This window comes from Bos indicus, chromosome 25 (assembly GCF_029378745.1).
Source record: "Bos indicus isolate NIAB-ARS_2022 breed Sahiwal x Tharparkar chromosome 25, NIAB-ARS_B.indTharparkar_mat_pri_1.0, whole genome shotgun sequence".
NCBI lineage: Eukaryota > Metazoa > Chordata > Mammalia > Artiodactyla > Bovidae > Bos > Bos indicus.
Window position 1 is genome coordinate 28,987,632 of NC_091784.1, and position 22,763 is coordinate 29,010,394.

At 44.6% G+C, this 22,763-nt stretch overlaps 1 long non-coding RNA gene across 7 annotated transcripts in view; it reads left to right on the plus strand.

Annotated features, from left to right (window-relative positions):
* Positions 1-22,763, plus strand: part of LOC139179738 (uncharacterized) — a 43,020-nt gene that overhangs the window by 14,174 nt on the left and 6,083 nt on the right. The window contains exons 6-8 of one of the 7 annotated variants that reach the window (XR_011564082.1): positions 67-9,595; positions 10,922-11,019; positions 12,037-18,062. This is a non-coding gene — a long non-coding RNA (uncharacterized lncRNA). Of the gene's footprint in view, positions 1-66; positions 18,063-22,763 lie in introns of those variants that run through there. The other 6 variants (XR_011564083.1, XR_011564077.1, XR_011564079.1 and 3 more) reach the window with 6 other exon arrangements.

Below are 22,763 nucleotides of genomic sequence, written 5' to 3' on the forward strand. Positions count from 1 at the left end.
CCTCCCCTCCCCGGCATTGCTTCCTGTCTACAAATTGCTAACTCCAGGTTTTCTCCCTCACTCTAGTTTATCTAACAAGACAACTGACAAGAGAACCAGCCTTAAATCTCAGCAAGATCCCAGTGAAGCCCACGGCAAGACTGGTGCTCCCCAGTTGCCTTTCAGTTCACGCATAGAATACTGGAGAGCCAGAGGAGCAGGCAGGATGTGCCTGAGAGAGACGCTGGAACTCCAAGTAGCGGGGAACCAGGGAAGGAGGATACACCCTGTGTGGAGAGCTCACTGCCTCAGCCATTCCCTCCAGGACAAATGTGAGTTCCTCCACAAAGGCAGATTAAAGCCTGAAGCTCAAAGCTTACGCTGTTGGGCACCTCACTAGCTAGAGCCCTTCTAAGGTCCTCATGTGAGCAGTTGATCACATGGTATAGCAGATGCCTCTGGTGGCCCATGTCCCACCCTCTTTGGTAACCTCTGATTTCAGTCTAAGCTGAGTTCCCTGAAAACGCAATTACCAGTGACCAATCCATGTGATCACTCACCTAGAGCCGACATCCTGGAACATGAAGTCAAGTGGGCCTTAGGAAGCATCACTACGAACAAAGCTAGTGGAGGTGATGAAATTCCAGTTGAGCTATTTCACATCCTAAAAGATGATGCTGTGAAAGCGCTGCACTCAGTATGCCAGCAATTTTCAGAAACTGAGCAGTGGGCTCAGGACTGGAAAAGGTCAGTTTTCATTCCAGTCCCAAAGAAAGGCAATGCCAAAGAATGCTAAAACTACCGCACAATTGCACTCATCTCACACACCAGTAAAGTAATGCTCAAAATTTTCCAAGCAATGCCTCAGAAATACATGAACTGTGAACTTCCACATGTTCAACCAGGTTTTAGAAAAGGCATAGAGGACCAGAGATCGAATTGCCAACATCCGCTGGATCATCGAAAAAGCAAGAGATTCCAGAAAAACATCTTATTTCTGCTTTATTGACTATGCCAAAGCCTTTGACTGTGTGGATCACAACAAACTGGAAAACTCTGAAAGAGATGGGACTATCAGACCATCTGACCTGCCTCTTGAGAAACTTGTATGCAGGTCAGGAAGCAACAGTTAGAACTGGACATGGAACAACAGACTGGTTCCAAATAGGAAAAGGAGTACATCAAGGCTGCATGTTGTCACCCTGCTTATTTAACTTATATGCAGAGTACATCATGAGAAATGCTGGGCTGGATGAAGCACGAGCTGGAATCAAGACTGCCATGAGAAATAGCAGTAACCTCAGATATGCAGATGACACCACCCTTATGGCAGGAAGCTAAGAAGAACTAAAGAGCCTCTTAATGAAAGTAAAAGAGGAGAGTGAAAAAGTTGGCTTAAAGCTTAACGTTCAGAAAACTAATATCATGGCATCCAGTCCCATCACTTCATGGTGAACAGATGGGGAAACAGTCTAAACAGTGGCTGACTTTATTTCTCTGGGCTCCAAATCAGAACTGACTTGGAGATGCAGATGGCGACTGCAGCCATGAAAATTAAAAGACGCTTACTCCTTGGAAGGAATGTATTGATGAACCTAGACAGCATATGAAAAAATAGAGACATTACTTTGCCAACAAAGGTCTGTCTAGTCAAGGCTATGGTTCTTCCAGTAATCGTGTATGGATGTGAGAGTTGGACTATAAAGAAAGCTGAGCGCTGAAGAATTGATGTTTTTGAACTGTGGTGTTGGAGAAGACTCTTGATAGTCCCTTGGACTCCAAGGAGATCTAACCAGTCCATCTTAAAGGAGATCCGTCCTGAGTGTTCATTGGAAGGACTGATGTTGAAGCTGAAACTCCAATACTTTGGCCACCTGATGTGGACTCATTTGAAAAGACCCTGATGCTGGGAAAGATTGAAGGCAGGAGGAGAAGGGGATGACAGAGGATGAGATGGTTGGATGGCATCACCAACCCAATGGACATGAGTTTTGGTAATCTCCAGCAGTTGGTGATGGACAGGAAGGCCTGGAAGCTGTGGTCCATGGGGTCACAAAGAGTCGGACACAACTGAGCGACTGAACTGAACTGAAACCCCTGAAAACATGCTTACCACCTACTGGCTCTTAATAGCTCAATTCTGCCTCTTTAGTAAAGCTGAGAAGTAGAAGTGAAATCATTGTTAATAATCTAGAGACATCACCATTCAAAGAGAGATAGGAACCATTGCATAAGTGTTTCAGCCTTTCCTGCAATAGGATGGAAATCTGGGAGACATTATGTACGATCAAGGTGTGACCTTGTTTATGCACTTTGATATTACCTTTTCGTTCTTCTCTGTTTTCCTCTTCCTGCTACCATACTTCAGGGCACATTTTCCAAATCAGTGCCTCCATGGAATCGGCTTTTGTCCTGGGGCTTCTCTGCTGGTCCAGTGGGGAAGACTCAGCCCTTCCACTACACAGGGTGTGGGTTCCATCCCTAGTTGAAGAACTGAGATTCTACATGCTTCATAGGGTGGCCAAAATAATAATAGTAACAATAGGCCTTTGTCTTCAGCTCTGCTTTCAAGAAAACCCAACTGGAAGTGGTTCTGGGAAGTCAGCCCTTGGAACAGGATTCTGGAACAAGACAACCTTTGCAGTCATTCAGCAACAAGGGCCCTGCCGTCACTCCAGTGAGTGGAGGGCGTAGCTCCTGAGGTGCCCTAACACTGGAATCACTAAGATTACCTGTTATGAATTGAGATAAGCTACAGGTGGAAGGGGAAATAATAGGCCAGGCCATAGAACTGGAATGAAATGTGAGTAAGGTTAATTTTAAGGACTGTAATTTTAAGCTGACTGGGTTTGCTAAGTTCCCAGAGACACTTCAAGAAAAAGAATGACAGGCTATCTCCAGCCAAGTAGCAATTGAGGGCCCAGTGAAGCCTCAAGGCCTACTTGGCACTGTTGACAGAGACCTTCATCTCCTGTAGTTGTAGGAAGACTGCACTGAAAACTGGGCCCGGCATTGAACCATAAGCCGCCAGAGCTTATGATGTGAGTCCTATGAGGCTCATAGGGAAGGACTGAGAGCTGAGACATGAGATGTGGACCTTTGGGTGGTTGAACCTGAACCTCTTGAACCCCAGCTTTACCTGAATCCTCTAACCAGTTAAAGAAGCCCTACCTGCCTGGAGAGTAGCCCCCTCTTGACAGAAACCACAGATGATGATCTCACCTGAGGGGAGTTCCCTGCTGGTCCAGTGGCCAAGACTCCACGCTCCCAGTGTGGGAGAACAGAGTTCCATCCCTGGTCAGGGAACTAGATCCCACATGCTACAACTAAGACCCAGAGCAGACAAATACATAAACAACTTGGTTTAAGAAAAAGGATCTCACCTGAGGAGGCTGCCTCACAGGACGTCCTCTAGATCGCAAGCCTCCTCCCCTCTGGCCCGAGACCAATAACTGGGTCAGGTCTCGGCACAGGATGCGCAGGGAAGTACAAGCACCGCTGTGAGCGAAGAGCTCAATTGTGGAGCGTTGCAGGAGCCACCGCATGTGTCCTGACAGAAAGGGTGAGCGTGTGAAAGAGCAGAGTTAAGTCTGTGAGACCAAAGTGTGGAGGTAAAGCTAGATAGGGAGGGTTTATTGAGAGAGAGTGAGGCTACTGGTCTGGGATCAGGGCATAATGTTCTGGAAAGGAGATCTGGACTCAATCCTATGACATTGCTGGGAAGGTTCCTCCAATCTTGATCACAATGATGGTGAACTAAATGAGGGGGGATATTGGAACTGCCTTGGAGTATTGACGAAGGCCAAGTGGAAGGCCTGACAGCACCCCAGTCCGCCCCCCATCCCACCCTCCTAGATAGTAAATCAGAAGCAGCACTTCATCCCCTGCCCCCTGTAACTGCGGAGTGGAGCCACCTTCCAAGACAGGGTATGCAGGGCGCTGGTCAGCACTGTATCCCCCTCCAGTGCACCTCCATGGCCCCTGCAAAGTTGTTGCTAGTCGGTCCAATGTCAGGAGGCTTCCAGGGGTGTGCCTGCTACTCAGTGTGCCAGCCTGCTTACCCGCTACCCTGATGCCCAGGTGCGGGGCCAGAGATGACCGCTTGGTACACTGTCACTGGGTGTATATGGGTTGTGGAGGAGAAACGAGGCCAGAAGTTACAGATAAGTACAATTGCAAGCAGATAGTTCATGCTTTTTAATACCTGGTGATAATCAGGATCATTCCTTACACAAAATAACCTCAGTAATTGAGAATATGCTCTCATCATTATACATGGGCTTCCCTTGTGGCTCAGCTGGTAAAGAATCCGCCTGCCATGCAGGAGACCTGGGTTCAAACCTTGGGTTGGGAAGATCCCCTGGTGAAGGGAAAGGCTACCCACTGCAGTATTTTACCCTGGAGAATTCCATGGACTGCACAGTCCACGGGGTCGCAAAGAGTCGAACACGACTGAGCAACTTTCACTTCACTTTATACATACATATGTATACACACACCCTGTTTTCTTTTCCATAAGGTATATGTAATAGAATTTATTCCAATGCCTGTGTCTGTAGGGTACCAACCTGTGCCAGTACCTTAAACAGAGGTTGTATCTATTTTGTGAACTCATACCCCAGTGTATCAGCTCACACCTTAGCATTGCTGGTGCATCTTGTTCTGGAAAGTCTGGTACTTCCAAACAAAATAGTGTGTTAAATTGCTGTCAATAAAGTAGAATGGCCTGAAGAAACAGTGACAAAACTCCCATCAGGAAAGGACTTGTTCTCACAGTGAACCCTCCTCTGGCATGGACACTATTTGCCCTAGTATTGAACCACTAAATGCAGTGTCCAATATTTGTCGCTTAGTCGTGTCCAACTCTTATGACCCCATGGGCTGTAGCCCGCCAGGCTCCTCTGTCATGGAATTTCCCAGGCAAGACTACTTGAGTGCGTTGCCATTTCCTTCTCCAGGGAATCTTCATTGCAGACAGACTCTTTACTGCCTGACATCCAGGGAAGTCCATTAAATCACTATTGTGAAGTATTCCAACACATCCCAGAATCATCCGTCATGAAGCATAGTCTCTCATCCCAAGTTCCCCTCCACAGTACAGTTTATCAGAATTTTCTATGTTCTGGGTCACCAGATTCTTCCATCCCGTTTACTCCCACTGTACTCCAAACAGGATTAACACTCCATGGAAACTATTGAGGCTGGCCAAAACGTTTCTGTAACATCTTTCCAAAAAGCTTGAATGAAGCTTTTGGCCAACCCAGTACTTGTCATCATCATCAATTCTGCGTTCTTAGATCCAAATTCCCTTGCAATCTTACTCTGGGTAACCTTTGGCTTGGGTGTTCAAGGAGAAGTGCCTTCGCTTCCATGAAGCTACATCCTCTTCATTTTCCTCCAATCTCACTGGCCATTTCTCTGCCTTGTCTTCTGGCTCCCTCTCTTTTGTCCCATCTTCAGATGTTGGGAGTGTCTCAGGGTTCTCTGTTCTATATCCTCACCACACCAAATTAACTCATCCATTTCCATGACTTAGTACAGTATATGCCAAGAGAATCTTTTGAAACTTGTATCTCTTTATAATCTCTTCTCATATCATATGAGGGTTGGTCTATGTGAGGTGAACAATGGCAGAATTGATGGTATGTTGCTTCCAGGACAAGGTCATTGTGTAATTTCTGCCTATTGGTGTTTCTTGGATCGCATGCTTCAGGGGAAGCTAGCTGCCATGTTCTCAAGAAGCCTATAGAAGTGGCACAGGGTGAGAAATGGAAGCCTCCTGCCAACAGCTGTGTGGCAGCCCATTCTCCAGCCCTCATTAAGCTTTCAGTTGACTTCCATTCCAGCTGACATCTTGACCACAACTTTATGAGACCCCAAACCATTATTACCAAACTAAGCCACCCCCAATTTCCTAACCAACAGAAACCATGAGAAAATAAATGTTTGTTGTTGTAAGCTGCTAGATTTGTGGGTTTCTTGTTATGCAGCAGTAGAACACTTATACAGTCCCCAAGTTCATATCTCTAGTGTTTTGCACTCCACAGATCTCCAAATTCATATACTGAAGTACTACCTCCATGATCAGCTTCCCTGGTGGTTCAGTGGTAAGGAACCCGCCTGCCAATGCAGGAGACTCGGGTTCAATCCCTGGGTCACAAAGATCCCCTGAAGAAGGGAATGGCAACCCCCTCCAGTACTCTTGCCTGGCAAATCTCACGGACAGAAGCCTGGCGGGCTGTAGTTCATGGGATCTAAAAACAACGAGACATGACTTGGCAACTGAACAACAACCATAACCACGTGGTATCAACCCTGAAACATCAAAAGCACCTCATTATTAATATGGACAAATAAAAACTCTTGATTCAGAAAACTTACTACCACCAGCTTCAACTCCAGAAGAAATCTACATCCCAAGAGCCACTCAGCTTCTCAGGCCAGAAACCTAGGAGTCATTCTCGATTCCTTCCTTCCCTTCACCCTCCACAACCCAACCATCGGCTCTACTTCCAAAACTGACCTTGACCTTGTTTGCTCCTTTCCACCTCTATTGCTGCTTTGCTGGTCCAGACCACAGGCATCTCTCACTTGGACTGTTGCTTCTTAACTGATTTCCCTTCCTCCATGCTTGCTCATCCCTCGGAGCAAGCAGAATGAAGGGTCTTTATAAAAATTACACCTTGTTACCTGGTAAAAATCCTCCAGTGACTTCCCAGTACACCTTGGAGTAAAATTCAGACTCCTTACCATGGCCCTCAAGAACCTGTGTGTCCCAGCCCTGCCACCTCTCACTCTTATTCACCATTTTCTGAACATGAGTCATTTTCCTGTTCCTCAAATGCTTCAAGCCCATTCCTGCTTTATGGACTTTGCATGCAATGTTCTCATAGTTTCTTCTCAGTGATCCAGGTCTTGGCTTAAATGTTACCTCCTCATTGAGTTCTCCTATACTTACTTTAAAGTTGAATTGTAATAGTTAACCTGGTAATCTTTAGTGTTTTTCACCAAACATTTTTCTGGTGTTGCCCTTTTCTAGACACTTGATCCATGCCCCTTGGAAGTTAGGTGTGACCATATGACTCTTTTTGCCAAATGAGCTTTATTGATTGATTGATTGATTTTTTTTTTTTTGCTGTGGCATGTAGGATCTTAGTTTCCAGACCAAGGAGCGAACCCATGCCCCCTGCAGTGGAAGCATGGAGTCTGAACCATTAGGCTGCCAGGGAATTCCCCCCAAGGAGATTTAGATAACAGAAAATTTAAGAGCCAGTGCCTGACCTGCCACATCCCTTATTCCTGCCTTGTGATCTTGGAAGCATGTGTCCAAATGGAACTTCCATCGGCCTAAATTCCTGAGTGACTTAGGATGATAAATGCCTCTCTTCCAACCTCTGATGGATGTGTGGCATGAGTGAGATATAAACCTTTATTGTTCCTACCACAGCGTATTACTGTATTCATCCTCATAACACCCTCTTAAGAAAGGCAGTGTCAAGTATAATGACCACAGTTTTATAGATGGGAACACAAAGACAAATGAAAGCAGTGACTCTCCAAGATCAGAGAAAAACCTGTAGCAAAATTAAGGAGTAATTTTGTGTTTTTATAAATTCAAACTTTTTTCCAGTTTCTTCTCATGATATGTCTCAAATTTAACTTTGGCATTACTTTACCTATAAATTAGCATATTTAGAATCATGCTAATGATTATAATCTAATTTTATTTGAGAAATGTGCACCATAAACCTGGCAATTTCTAATTGAATATATAAAAAAGCAAAAAAAAAATGCTTATTACTATTTCAAACAACTGAGATTGTTGTTAGTTACTCCAGCATAACTAGCCTGACTATCATGCCAGGTACTTACCTGGGTGTTTTACATGAATTAACTCATTCACTTCTCCAACAACTGTAATTATTCTCATGTTAGAATTAGAGTGACTGAGGCACAGAAAAGTTAAGTAAGGAACAGAGGTAGAATCTGAATCTGGTAAGAGGTTTATGCTCTTAGTCACTCTGCTATACTACCTCTCAAAGACATTCAAACTCATGTTCAAACAAGGAATTGCAGAGTCATGGGTTTCATTACACATTCATACATATATAGAGAAGAAGGAACTGCCAGTTTTCGTCCTTAGAGTGTGTGTGTATTTTAGGAATACAGGGATGTCCCTAGAAATAGCAATTACTATTTTAGTGTCAGTACCAGGACAAGAATTATCAAATATAACAACCAATTAAAATAACAAATATTTTAGAAGTTAAAGATTATTTTTACAAGATCTAAAGACAAGTCTGAGTGTCTGAAAAGACCCTTCCTCCCCTTGTAGAAATAGTTTCAAGGACTTTTCCCCCAATTGTCTAAAACAAATTCTCTTGAGGTATAGTTTACAAATGATGAAGTACACACTTGTTCTAAGTGTACAGTTTGATAAGGCTTGACAAATGTGTGTACCTGAATACCTGCCAGCACCATCAAAACACAGAACTTTTGGACATCCCTGGCTTTTCCACTGCAGGGGGCACAGTTTTGATCCCTGGTCTGCAAACTTAAGATCCAGCCAGCCATGTGGCGCAACCAAAGAAAAAAGAACTTTTCCACCGCTCTGCCCAGTCTATCTTGCCTCCACCCCCGGCCTCAGGCAAACATTGATCAACACTGTGTCACCATAGAGTAGATCTGGCTTTTCTAGAGTTCCACATAAATAGAATGACAATGTGCTTTTTGTGCCTCGTTTCTTTTGTTCAGTATCATGGTTTTGAGATACTCCATGCTATTGCATGTGTCAGTATCTCATCCCCAAGAAGAGTTTTTAGTAACAGAAGATAGAATAAGCTTCAACTCTGGGCAGAACTTTCATGTTAGGTAGTTATAATTGGAAAAAGGAGTTCAGGAGGGTAGTGGCTAGAAGACAAGGAAGGGAAAAGCCTGCAAAAATTGGGCAAAGGAAGGTCCGAGGACAAGAGTGAGGACCTCAGGTAGAACAAACAGAACTCTAGGCTGGCCCAATTTACATAGGGCAGGCCCAAGGGGAGGAAAAAAAAACTTAAAAGAGAAGCCAAAGGGCCAAGGTCCAGTCTCTCCCGTGCTCATGCGCACGCGGGTGCTCTCTCTCTCTCTCTCCCCCGCCCCCGTGTCTTTTGCATCGGCATGCCCTCACGCCTCGAGGATATATTTTCCTTTCATTTTCTAAATAAAACTGAGGTGTAACATGGAGCTGTAACACTGATCTGTCCGAGAGCTGAGAGCTGTAACACGGTCTGTCTGAGGACTGAGACACATTTTGTCCGAGGGCTTTAACATCCGTCACTTCAAATTTTTGTTGTGATGAGACAGAACCGAGGAAATTACACACTCCCCTAACATCTTTCATGCCGTGGCTCAGATTTAACCTGGCTGAAGCAGCCTTGGCACAGCCCCCGCAAGGAGGAGGCCAAGCACAGCAGGAGCCTAACTCAGCGAAAGCTCCTACGGTGGGAGCTGAACACGAAGAAAACCCAGTGCGGGGGAAGTGACAAGCCCAATGTGCTGGAAACTGGGACAGCTAATAACAAACTCAGCAGAAAGTTCATGTAGCTCAGTCTCAGATTCCAGAAGACCTCCAGTTAAGGTAGGTCTCTCTCCTGTGGCTGGAGGCACATATGCCTAACAAAATCTGAATTCCTTTACAATCTCTCATTTCTTCTTTCCTCAAACCTCCAGTGAACAGGCAAGGGGCAGTAGGTGCAATTGAGGAACTCTGGGGAGTCTACTCCTCCGTATGTCCCAAAGACACTATCTGCAGGGCCCCAGTAGCTGTTATTCAAGCTGGTGGGGGTTCTTCTGTCCTTAATCTTATTTGTGCCAATGAATGAACCTGGGGAGTTCATCTTTCAGTGTCCTATTTTTTTGCCTTTTCATACTATCCATGGGGTTCCCAAGGCAAGAATACTGAAGTGGTTTGCCATTCCCTCCTCCAGTGGACACAGGTCAGGTATTTAGCAGATTTTCTGACAGGCTATGAAAGGGATACGTCAAAGGTAAGAGAAACCCCAGTAAGATGGTAGGCACTGAGAGAGGGCATCAGAGGGCGGACAGATAGAAACCACAATCACAGAAAACTAACCAATCTAACCACATAGACCAAAGCCTTGTCTAACTCAATGAAACGAAGCCATGCTGTGTGGGGCCACCCAAGACAGATGGGTCATGGTGGAGAGTTCTGACAAAATGTGGTCCACTGGAGGAGGGAATGGCAAACCACTTCAGTATTCTTGCCTTGGGAACCCCATGGACAGTATGAAAAGGCAAAAAAATAGGACACTGAAAGACGAACTCCCCAGGTCAGTAGGTGCCCAGTATGCTACTGGAGATCAGTGGAGAAATAACTCCAGAAAGAATGAAGATACAGAGCCAAAGCAAAAACAACACCCAGTTGTGGATGTGACTGGTGATAGAAGCAGGGTCCGACGCTGTAAAGAGCAATATTGCATATGAGAGAGTCATTTCCTAGGCAGGTTGATAGGGAGTCTAGGGGTCCCCAAGGAGAGAGGGGTCTGGAATTCTCAAGGAGGAAGAAAGGACAAACTTTTTTTCTTTCTCCACATTCCTTAGGATTATATAACAATAATGTATCCTGCCTAAGGACAGTCTTTGGATTCAACCTTCTGTTATCTTAAAATGTTAATTATGGGAGTAGACCTGGTCGTTACAAGAATGTATCCTGCCTGAGGACAGTGTTATCTTAAAATGTAAATAATGGGAGTAGGTCTGATGAGGTCTTTACAACCTCCAGACATTCTTTGGATTATATAACCTCATCGTTAACACTAGCAAGCAGGTACTCTTTCTGCCCCCTTCTGATGCCTATGTCAGAAGCTTTCTCTATCTCCTTTATACTTTAATAAAACTTTATTACACAAAAGCTCTGAGCGATCAAGCCTTGTCTCTGGCCCAGGATTGAATTCTTCTCCAGGGCCAAGAATCCCGGTGTATTCGCGTGATTGAACGACAACCTTTCATCTTGGGGGCTCATCCAGGATCCTTCAGGACAAGGTAAGGATGCTTGGAGCTTTAGTTATTTGTTCTCTTAGCGAACACGTTTTCTGCTGTACTTTACTAACTCTACCGTGTGCTTGTGTGAATGAATGGCATGCCCTGCGTGAAGCAAGTAAGGAGCCCTGCTCTGCGGTTCCACAGTGATCTCATACGGCTTATGGCAGAAACCTGTCAGGGGTTATACCGACCTGTCAATGCCAAGAGGCACCCAATGTCTCCTTTGGGAACCGACCAGAAATGGGCAAAGCGTGTGGACCGAACTCTCCTTTCTCCGTCAAACTTTCCACTCTCTGACCATTTCATAACTCCTTGGGAATTAGAAGTACTAATCTAATCTATCGGATCATAGACTTTCAAGGGACTTGTGATCTATACTGTTATTGTGTACTGTGGCTTAGGTCCCAAACTTGAATTGGTAGTCAAGAAAGCGCCTAGCCTCACTAGGAATCGAAAGTTCGGAAGCTAGATGGAGCTCTAGCTCCCAGAACATCTCTGAGGTTAAAGGTTACTCAGATTGGGACTGCGATGGGTTTTTTTTTCCTTTGGTAATGCCGGCTCTTAATGGATCAGTGGACGCTATTATACTGGTGTGGTGATGCTTGGAAAGAACATCTCAGTTTTATGTTCGTGTCAGTCTTATTGTGGTCAGGAAATACTCAGGGTCATGCACAGGCACTCAGGTGACGAATGTTTCCCCTAGTAGTCTTAGCTTGGGAGGCATTCTGGAAGGTTACTCTGATTCACCCTGGGTGACATCAGAGGCAAGCAAGATTAAAGGTGAAGAGCTGGACGTCAAGTAGGGATGCTATCAAGTCTACCCCTGGTACATCCCCACCCCATTTCGGTGGTAGAACCAGGAGGGACCCGGACTGCACCTGTGTCGGTAAGGGACAGACTAAGTCCGACCAGGAAGGAAAAGCTTTCGGTGTAACGTCTGTCTACACCCCCATCTAGAGCAGGGAGGGACACCTCTGGTAGAAAAATGGTGCTGGTCGCTTTTTTTCTCTCTTACAGATGGGAGCTAACAATTCCAGCCTCACTCCTTTGAACTGTATCCTGAAAAACTGGGATAGATTTGATCCCCAGGGCTTAACGAAGACACACCTGGTCTTCCTATGTGATACTGCATGGCCACGGTATCCACTGGAGGATGGTGAATGGTGGCCGGTTGGAGGGTCTCTTAAGTATAATACTGTCCTACAATTAGACCAGTTCTGTAAGGAACAAGGGAAATGGGTAGAAGTAGCATATGTGTTGCCCTTTTTCTTTCTACGAAATATGCCAGACGTATGTCCTAAGGGTATAGATTTGGGCGTTGAAACCTTCAGCTCCCTCCTTTACATCTCCTGTCTCAGTACGACCTCAGACTACTCTGGTTTCAGTAGAAACTCAGACCATCGAAGTAAGAGATGAGATGGAGGACAGGAGACAAAGAGAAGAGGAAAAACAGGTTTCTCCAATCTATCCCTGGGATCATATGCACAGAGCAGCCAAAGAGACTGAGGAACAGCCACACAAGCTGTTGCCTCTTTATGAAATACCCACAGGGAGAAATAATCAGTCTGTGAGAGTTAATAAGCCTTTCTCATATCAAGAAATACAAAGAATCAAGGAGGATCTGGGAGACTATTTAGAGGACCCAGAAAAATATATTAGAGCTTTTAAAGGTGTTACTCTGCTTTATGACCTCACTTGGAAGGATGTGATGTATATCTTGGGACAAACGCTGACTCCCGAGTCAAAGACTTGAGTTTTGGGAAAAGCGGTTGCTTATGGGGATGAATGGCTTGGTAATGAATCAGTAGGGAAGAGGGAGAACGAGATAGCGGCCCTCCCCACTGGGAATCAGGCGGTCCCAACTATAGAACCAGACTTGGACTACAACACAGCTAAAGGAAGATGGGATCAGAGTCATTTTGTTAAATGTATTCTTGAAGGACTTAGGCAGGCGCGTTCTAAGCCTTTAAACTATGGCAAATTGGCAGACATAGAACAGGAGGAGAAGGAAGCTCCTGGTAAATTCCTAGATAGACTGAGAGAAGGCCTTCGCAGATTCACTGAGATTGATCCTGAAAGTGAAGAGGGAAAAGTGATCTTAAAGAACAGATTTCTCACTCAGTCGGCTCCAGATATCTGCTGTAAGCTATTAAAACAGGCGTATGGACCAAATCAGTCTTTAGATACTCTGTTACAACTGGCTCAGACAGTCTATTATGGTAGGGAATATGAGGAAAAGAAAGAAAGGCAAAAAAAGACAAAGGAAAAGGCGGAAGCCTTCGCCATGGCTATGAAAAATGTTCTTAAACAGCCTGAGAAAAATGCCCAGAGGGACGCAGGTGAAAAGGGATGGGCTTGCTATTACTGTGGAAAGGAGGGGCACCTCAAGCGGGATTGCCCTCAGGCATCTAAGCCGCCGCGCCGCCCCCCCCCCCCCCCCCCCCCCCCGGCCGACTCCATGTCCGGTCTGCAAAGGACCACACTGGAAGAGAGACCACCTCCAGAGGCGTAGGTCTCCGGGGTCGGACTCTCAAGACAATCAGGACTGAAGGTGCCCCGGGGTCCCCACACAAGCTCCTGTCCTAATTACACCTGAGGAACCCCGGGTATTAATAATTGTGGGGGGCCAATCCGTCGATTTCCTTTTAGATACTGGGGCAACTTATTCTGTGCTTACTGAAGCCCCTGGCCCACTTTATTCCTGATCCGCTTCCGTAATGGGACTGTCTGGACGAGCCAAAAGGTATTATTTCAGCTATTCTTTATCTTGCAACTGGGATTCTGTGCTGTTTTCACACGAGTTTCTGATCGTGCCAGAATCTCCCTCACCCTTTTTGGGAAGGGATATACTGAGCAAGGTCCATGCCTCTGTTTTCATGAATATGGAGCCCTTCCTTTCTCTCCCTTTAGTTGAGCAAAATGTAAATCCTACAGTATGAGCTGATGGAAAATCTGTGGGTCGAGCACAAAATGCTATTCCTGTAGTTGTTAAGCTCAAAGACCCGCACGTATTTCCACATAAGAAGCAGTATCCACTGAAACCTGAAGTTAAGGAAGAGTTAAAACCCATCATCAAAAATTTAAAGGAGCAGGGACTATTAATTCCCTGTAACAGTCCTTGCAACACTCCTATTTTGGGTATAAAGAAATCGAATGGTAAATGAAGACTAGTTCAAGATTTATGAATAATAAATGAGGCTGTAGTTCCTTTACACCCCGTGGTGCCTAATCCTTATACTCTATTGTCTGAAATTCCTGAACAGGCCAAATATTTCTCAGCAATTGATTTTAAGGATGCTTTCTATTCAGTGCCTTTGGCGGAAGAAAGTCAATTTCTATTTACCTTTGAAGACCCTACGCAGCCAGCTTCTCAGTTAACCTGGACAGTTTTGCCCCAGGGATTTCGTGACAGTCCTCACTTATTCGGACGAAGTTTGTCACGGGATCTACAAAACTTTAATAGCTCTGAAGCAGTGGTGTTACAATATGTAGATGATATTTTGCTCTGTGCTGAGACAGAGGAAGCTTGTTCGCGAGCCTCAGAAGATTTCTTAAACTTTCTGGCAGACTGTGGTTACAAGGCATCAAGAGAAAAGGCTCAGCTTTGTCAACAATCGGTTAGCTATCTGGGCCTAATCATATCAGAAGGGACTAGGGCCATAGGCCCTGAGAGAATTAAACCTATACTAAATCACCCCCTACCTATGACTTTAAGACAATTGAGAGGATTTTTGGGAATCACAGGTTACTGTTGCATTTGGATTCCGGTACGGGGAACTTGCCCGGCCTTTATATAAACTTATAGCTGAAACTCAGCAGACCCAAACCGACAAACTGGTTTGGTCTCCAGAAACTCAAAAGGCTTTTAAGATTCTTCAGACTGCTCTCCTGCAAGCTCCAGCTCTGAGCTTGCCCACAGGGTCAAATTTAATTTGTTTGTCACTGAAAGAAAAGGTGTGGCATTGGGAGTTTTGACACAACCCCGAGGGCCTCACCAGCAACCTATTGCTTATCTAAGCAGAGAATTAGATGTAGTTTCACGTGGGTGGCCCCACTGCCTAAGAGTAATTGGGGCAGCGGCTTTATTAGCACCTGAAGCTTTAAAAATAATTAATGGACGAAACCTTACTGTACTGACTTCTCATGATGTGAGTGGAATATTAAATTCTAAGGTTAATATTTGGATGACAGACAGTAGGCTTCTTAAGTATCAGTCATTGTTGTTAGAAGGACCAGTAACTAAGCTTAAAGTTTGTGGAAATTTAAATCCTGCCACTTTCCTTCCTGAGAAGGAAAATGAAACACCTGATCACGATTGTTCTCAATTCCTAACTTTAAACTATGCAGCTCAGGAGGATCTAAAGGATACCCCATTAGACAATCCTGACATGGAAATATTTACAGATGGCAGTTCTTTTGTTTGGGATGGAAAGCGTAAAGCAGGTTACGCCGTGGTGACTGCTGAACAGGTTTTGGAAGCAAAATCTCTCCCCCAGGGAACCAGTGCTCAGTTAGCGGAGCTTGTGGCTCTGACCCGAGCTCTAGGGTTAAGCAAAGGGCAGCGGATGGGCCTGATAATCTATGTGAGTCTACTTCTGCTTGTTAGGTAGGTAGAATAGGGAAAAAGAGTCCAAAATGGCGGTGGCTAAAAGACAAGGAAGGTCCGAGGACCAGAGTGTAAACTTCAGGCAGAACAAACAGAACAAACAGCACTCCTGGCTAAGCCCAATATGCATAGGGCAGGCCCAAGTGGAGGAAAAAACATGTAAAAGGAGGAGCCAAAGCGCTTTCTATCGGACTCTCTCTCCCGCATGCATGCACACGCGCTCTCTCTCTCTTTCTCTCTCTCTGTTTCTCTCTCTCTCTCTCTCTCCCCCTCCCCACGCACTCCTCCACTCTCTTCTCTTCGAGTCTTGGATTCTCCTGCTATCTTCTAAATAAAATGAAGCTGTAACACTGATTTGCCTAAGAGCTGTAACACGGTTTGTCCAAGACCCGAGAGCTGTGATGTGCCGAGGGCTTTAATGTCCGTTGCTCCAAATCTTTGTTGTGATGAGACAAAGAACCGAGGAACATACGTGTGACATGCTGACTCCAAAAATCCTGAGTCTGCCGTTGGATCCCGAAGACAATGTCTTCCTGTCCTGGGCTCACTCCTATACTGCATTCCACAATTGGTCTAACTGCTGGGTCTGTGGAGCACTCCCCTCTTCAAGTGGAAGGCTTCCTGTGGTGGACATCCCCACTTCAAGTAAAAGACTTTCTCCAAGTCTGTGAATACCTTCGACAACAATCACATGCGATGCCTCTTCTTCATCTGATGACATTTACCAACCCTAAAATGGACTGGTGCAACACTTTGTACTCTAACTATGGACATAATGTGACTTTTAATTTTGGTTATACATTGTCTCAGTTCAATGACTATTTTGCTACATATAAGGTAAATAGGTCTAGATCTAATGGTTTTTTACCTGACGTTTATCAAATATGGGATGAGGTTATATGGCTAACTCCTGAAAAAGGACGTTTAATATCTACTGCCTCCATATGCTGGAAACAAACAGAGCCGTCCCCAAAAGTTAGCCAACAACTTAATTACAGTGATTGGAAACAATTGGGATTTTTGTCTCAGAAAACATGCAATGTAATCATTCCCGTGTTTTCCAATCCCAGTTCACGTTCTCCCTTTGTCTGGCCAGACACAAATTGGGACTGGATATCTCAGTCACGCTGGCTTGCTCCAAATGGAACTTATTGGATATGTGGTTCTTACCTATGGGCATGGCTCCCCCCCTGGTTGGATAGGGAGATGCACCCTGGGTCTAGCCTTTACTCATGGCTTTATATTTTCAGAGCTTCCAGAAAAGCCTGCTAATTTACCCTACCTTAAAACTCGGTGGGCAAGTTCTGTATTTCATTGGTATGATTATTTGGCTGCAGCGTTTGTTCCCTCTTTGGGAACTACAGATGTTATGTTACGAGTGGATGCTTTGACTAATTTTACTCAACAGGCATTACAAGATTCTCAAAAGGCTATTTCAGCTCTTAATGCTGAACAAGCACAAATTAGAAAGGTGGTTTTACAAAACAGATTGGCTCTAGATATTCTGACAGCTGCACAAGGAGGAACTTGTGCCATTATTCATACCCAATGCTGTACATATATACCTGATATGAGCACGAATGTTACTCATTTTACTAACCACATGAACAAGATGATTAGGGCCATGGATACTCCTGAAGCCTCAATTGCCTCACTTTGGGAGACGTTAACTAGTTCCCCATGGTGGACAACTATCTTAATTACAATAATTCTGGTTGTTTTGTTCTTGCTGTTTGCTCCCTGCATCTGTAATTGTATAACTGGATTTGTTTCTAGCCGCATGAAAGCTTTTAAGTTACAAATGGTTGCTCAAACTCCTGCTACTGCTGTAGCTTCCTCCAACTACTATTTGGGGACCCTGGATCAGATATCCTCAATATGAGGATTAGGAGAATATGTTGCCTCACCAATTTAGGGACAATGCCCCCTGTCAGCTCGGAAGCAGTTATGGAACGAGAACGACGCCCCTTTTCCCTAGGCAACATAATTCTCCTAAAAGAAAAGGGGGGAATGAGAGAGTCATTTCCTAGGCAGGTTGATAGGGAGTCTAGGGGTCCCCAAGGAGAGAGGGGTCTGGAATTCTCAAGGAGGAAGAACAAACTTTTTTTCTTTCTCCACATTCCTTAGGATTATATAACAATAATGTATCCTGCCTAAGGACAGTCTTTGGATTCAACCTTCTGTTATCTTAAAATGTAAATTATGAGAGTAGACCTGGTCTTTACAAGGATGTATCCTGCCTGAGGACAGTGTTATCTTAAAATGTAAATTATGGGAGTAGGTCTGATGAGGTCTTTACAACCTCCAGACATTCTTTGGATTATATAACCTCATCATTAACACTAGCAAGCGGGTACTCTTTCTGCCCCCTTCTGATGCCTATGTCAGAAGCTTTCTCTATCTCCTTTATACTTTAATAAAACTTTATTACACAAAAGCTCTGAGCGATCAAGCCTCGTCTCTGGCCCAGGATTGAATTCTTCTCCAGGGCCAAGAATCCTGGTATATTCGCATGATTCAACAACAACCTTTCACATAGGAACCTGGAATGTCAGGTCCATGAATCAAGGCAAAGTGGATGTAGTCAAACAGGAGATGGCAAGAGTGAACATCAACATTTTAGGAATCAGCAAACTAAAATGGACTGGAATGGGTGAATTTAACTCAGATGACCATTATATCTACTACTGTGGGCAAGAATCTCTTAGAAGAAATGGAGTAGCCATCATAGCCAACATAAGAGTCTGAAATGCAGTACTTGGATGCAATCTCAAAAATGACAGAATGATCTCTGTTCGTTTCCAAAGCAAACCATTCAATATCATGGTAATCCAAGTCTTTGCCCTGGCCAGTAACACTGAAGAAGCTGAACAGTTCTATGAAGACCTACAAGACCTTTTAGAATTAACACCCAAAAAAGATATCCTTTTCATTATAGGGGGCTGGAATGCAAAAATAGGAAGTCAAGAAACACCTGGAGTAACAGGCAAATTTGGCTTTGGAGTACAGAATGAAGCAGGGCAAAGGCTAATAGAATTTTGCCAAGAGAACACACTGGTCATAGCAAATACCCTCTTCCAACAGCACAAGAGAAGAGTCTACACATGGACATCTCCAGATGGCCAACACTGAAATCAGACTGATTATATTATTTGCAGCCAAAGATGGAGAAGCTCTATACAGTCAGCAAAAACAAGACTGGGAGCTGACTTTGGCTCAGATCATGAACTCCTTATTGCCAAAATCAGACTTCAGTTGAAGAAAGTAGGGAAAACCACTAGGCCATTCAGGTATGACCTAAATCAAATCCTTTACAATTATAGAAAGTGAGAAATAGATTTAAGGGACTAGGTCTAATAGACAGAGTGCCTGATGAACTATGGACAGAGGTCCATGACATTGTACAGGAGACAGGGATCAAGACCATCCCCAAGAAAAAGAAATGCAAAAAAGCAAAATGGCCATGTGAGGAGGCCTTACAAATAGCTGTGAAAAGAAGGGAAGTGAAAAGCAAAGGAGAAAAGGAAAGATATACCCATTTGAATGCAGAGTTCCAAAGAATAACAAGGAAAGATAAGAAAGCCTTCCTCCGTGATCAGTGGAAAGAAATAGAGAAAAACAATAGAATGGGAAAGACTAGAGCTCTCTTCAAGAAAATGAGAGATACCAAGGGAACATTTCATGCAAAGATGAGCTCAATAAAGGACAGAAATGATATGGACCTAACAGAAGCAGAAGATATTAAGGTGTCAAGAATACACAGAATAACTGTACAAAAAAGATCTTCATGACCCAAATGATCATGATGGTGTCATCACTCACCTAGAGCCAGACATCCTGGAATGTGAAGTCAAGTAGGTGTTAGGAAGCATCACTGTGAACAAAGCTAGTGGAGGTGATGAAATTCCAGTTGAGCTATTTCAAATCCTGAAAGATGACACTGTGAAAATGCTGCACTCAATATGCCAGCAAATTTGGAAAACTCAGCGGTGGCCACAGGACTGGAAAAGGTCAGTTTTCATTCCAGTCCCAAAGAAAGGCAATGCCAAAGAATGCTCAAACTACTGCACAATTGCACTCATCTCACACGATAGTAAAGTAATGCTCAAAATTCTCCAAGCCAGGCTTCAGCAATACATGAACCGTGAACTTCTGATGTTCAAGCTGGTTTTAGAAAAGGCAGAGGAACCAGAGATCAAATTGCCAACATCTGCTGGATCATCGAAAAAGCAGAAGAGTTCCAGAAAAACATCTATTTCTGCTTTATTGACTATGCCAAAGCCTTTGACTGTGTGGATCACAATAAACTGTGGAAAATTCTTCAAGAGATGGGCATACCAGACCACCTGACCTGTCTCTTGAGAAATTTGTATGCGGGTCAGGAAGCAACAGTTAGAACTGGACATGGAACAACAGACTGGTTCCAAATAGGAAAAGGAGTACGTCAAGGCCGTATATTGTCACCCTGCTTATTTAACTTATATGCAGAGTACATCATGAGAAATGCTGGGCTGGATGAAGCACAAGCTGGAATCAAGATTGCTGAGAGAAATATCATTAACCTCAGATATGCAGATGACACCACCCTTATGGCAGGAAGCTAAGAAGAACTAAAGAGCCTCTTGATGAAAGTGAAAGAGGAGAGTGAAAAAGTTGGCTTAAAGCTCAACATTCAGAAAACTAAGATCATGGCATCTGGTCCCATCAGTTTATGGCAAATAGATGGGAAACAGTGGAAACAGGGGCAGACTTTATTTTGGGGGTCTCCAAAATCACTGCAGATGGTGACTGCAGCCATGAAATCAAAAGACTCCTTGGAAGGAAGGTTATGACCAACCTAGACAGCATATGAAAAAGCAGAGACATTACTTTGCCAACAAAGGTCCATCTAGTTTTTCCAGTAGTCATGTATGGATTTGAGAGTTGGACTATAAGGAAAGCTGAGCATCGAAGAATTGATGCTTTTGAACTGTGGTGTTGGAAAAGACTCTTGAGAGTCCCTTGGACTGCAAGGAGATCCAACCAGTCCATACTAAAGGAGATCAGTCCTGGGTGTTCATTGGAAGGACTGATGCTGAAGCTGAAACTCCAATACTTTGGCCACCTGATGGGAAGAGCTGACTCATTTGAAAAGACCCTGATGCTGGGAGGGATTGAAGGCGAGAGGAGAAGGGGACGACAGAGGATGAGATGGTTGGATGACATCACCGACTCGTGAGTTTGGATAAACTCCAGGATTTGTTGATGGACAGAGAGGCCTGGAATGCTGCGGTCCATGGGGTCGCAAAGAGTCGGACGCGACTGAGCAACTGAACTGAACTGAACCGAATGGAACTTTGTGGTGATGCACCTCACCACTAGGCGGAGCTTGTTCTATTATTTTCTGTTCTAAACATTAAAAAGTCTTCTGGATGATGTGCCATCAACAATGGTAAATGTAGGGAACTCCCCGGTGGTCCAGTTGATAGGACTTGGCCCTTTCACTGCCAGGTCCGGGCTTCAATCCCTGGTCAGGGAACTAAGATCCTGTGTGCATGTGTACATGCTAAGTTGTTTCAGTCATATCCAACTCTTTGCAACCCTATGGACTGTGGCCCACCAGGCTCTTCTATCCATGGATTCTTCAGGCAGGAATACTGGAGTGGGTTTCCATGCCCTACTCCAGCGGATCTTCCTGACCCAGGGATCAAACCCATGTCTTATGCCTCCTGCATTGGCAGGCAGGTTCTTTACCACTAAGAGGCACCTGCGAAGCCCACAGGATCCTGCAAGCTGTGCGGGGGGAAAAAAAAAATAAAAATGGACAATGTGGTTTTGGGTGTGTTTCCCTGAGCAAGTAATTTCACCTTGCCTCTCATTCAGCTTCAGTTTCCTCATCTGTAGCAGAGAACAAATAAGTCCACTTTACAGACTTCCAGAGCAGAAATTCTGCTGGGAGTGGGGGGAGCGGGGAGAGTGTGATGTTACTAATGTGATCAAGCGGTAGGAATCCAGGGAGCACTCTAAAGGTCCCAGATCACCTTTACTCAAATGATAACCTGTATTCTCTCACTTATGGGGTGAGGTCCATGTCACTGTGGTTATGAAAGGAGGACTGGCTGCCAGACTCACAGTTGGGCTCATGCCAGGCAGCCAGGCCTCCAGGTCAGGGCCCTGACTGCAAATGTGGTCAACAGCAGCTATCCCAGGAGGAAATTTTGTCCCATCAGTAAACAAAAGAGCTGACATCTGAGCCAAGCTTAAAAACATGACCCAGAGAATAGGAGGAAGAACTATGCAGCCTCCAAGAGAAGCCTGGGAAGGTATTTCTGGGGCCCAGGAGCAAGAATACCAGTATAAAAGTTACAGGGAAGAACTGACTCCATGTTAGATCTGTTTCTTTTACTTTAACCTTTGCTTTTGATTGCTTTTGTTCAGTAAAAGGATACTGTCCATACAAAATAGCCTGCCTCAGGGAACCCAGCCCCTCTGCCAGAAGGTTAAACCAAAACACCTTTGTTCAAGACCATGTTCACCTGTGGATGGCTACAGGAGGGAAGACATTAACTCATACCCTCCCCAAGATTGGCCATTCTAGAAGATAGCTGCAAGATTAATGGCCTTTTTACTTTAATCCTCCCATCCCCCCATAGTCTATAAAAGAACCTGGCATCCAGACCCTGATAAAGATGGTTATCTTGAGACATTAGTCTGTCATCTTGTCAGTCAGCCAGCTTTCCTGGTAAAGTTGTATTCCTTGCCTTGACACCTCTCTCTGTTAAGTGGACTATTGTGTGGTGAGTAGAGAGAGCTTGGACTCAGTAACAGAAGGGTGCTGTGGGATGGGGGAGATGCATAGAAAAGTCACAGACTTAGGGCAGACTTACAGTCAAATAGCATCATGACTCCATGCTTTAGACATACAATGAAGATGAATGAAACATATAAAGAGAAAAGATTCAGAAAGATCTAGTCAAGATGAAAATTAGCAAGACATCTTTGTGAAGCAGACACAAGCAGAGGCGGTCAAAGGGGAGAGGCGTGGGCCTGGGCTGGGCCCAGAGAGGGGCTGGTGGCTGGGCGATTTTCTTTAGCTTTCATGTAGTCAGTTCAGTTCAGTTCATTTCAGTCACTGAATTGTGTCCGACTCTTTGCGACC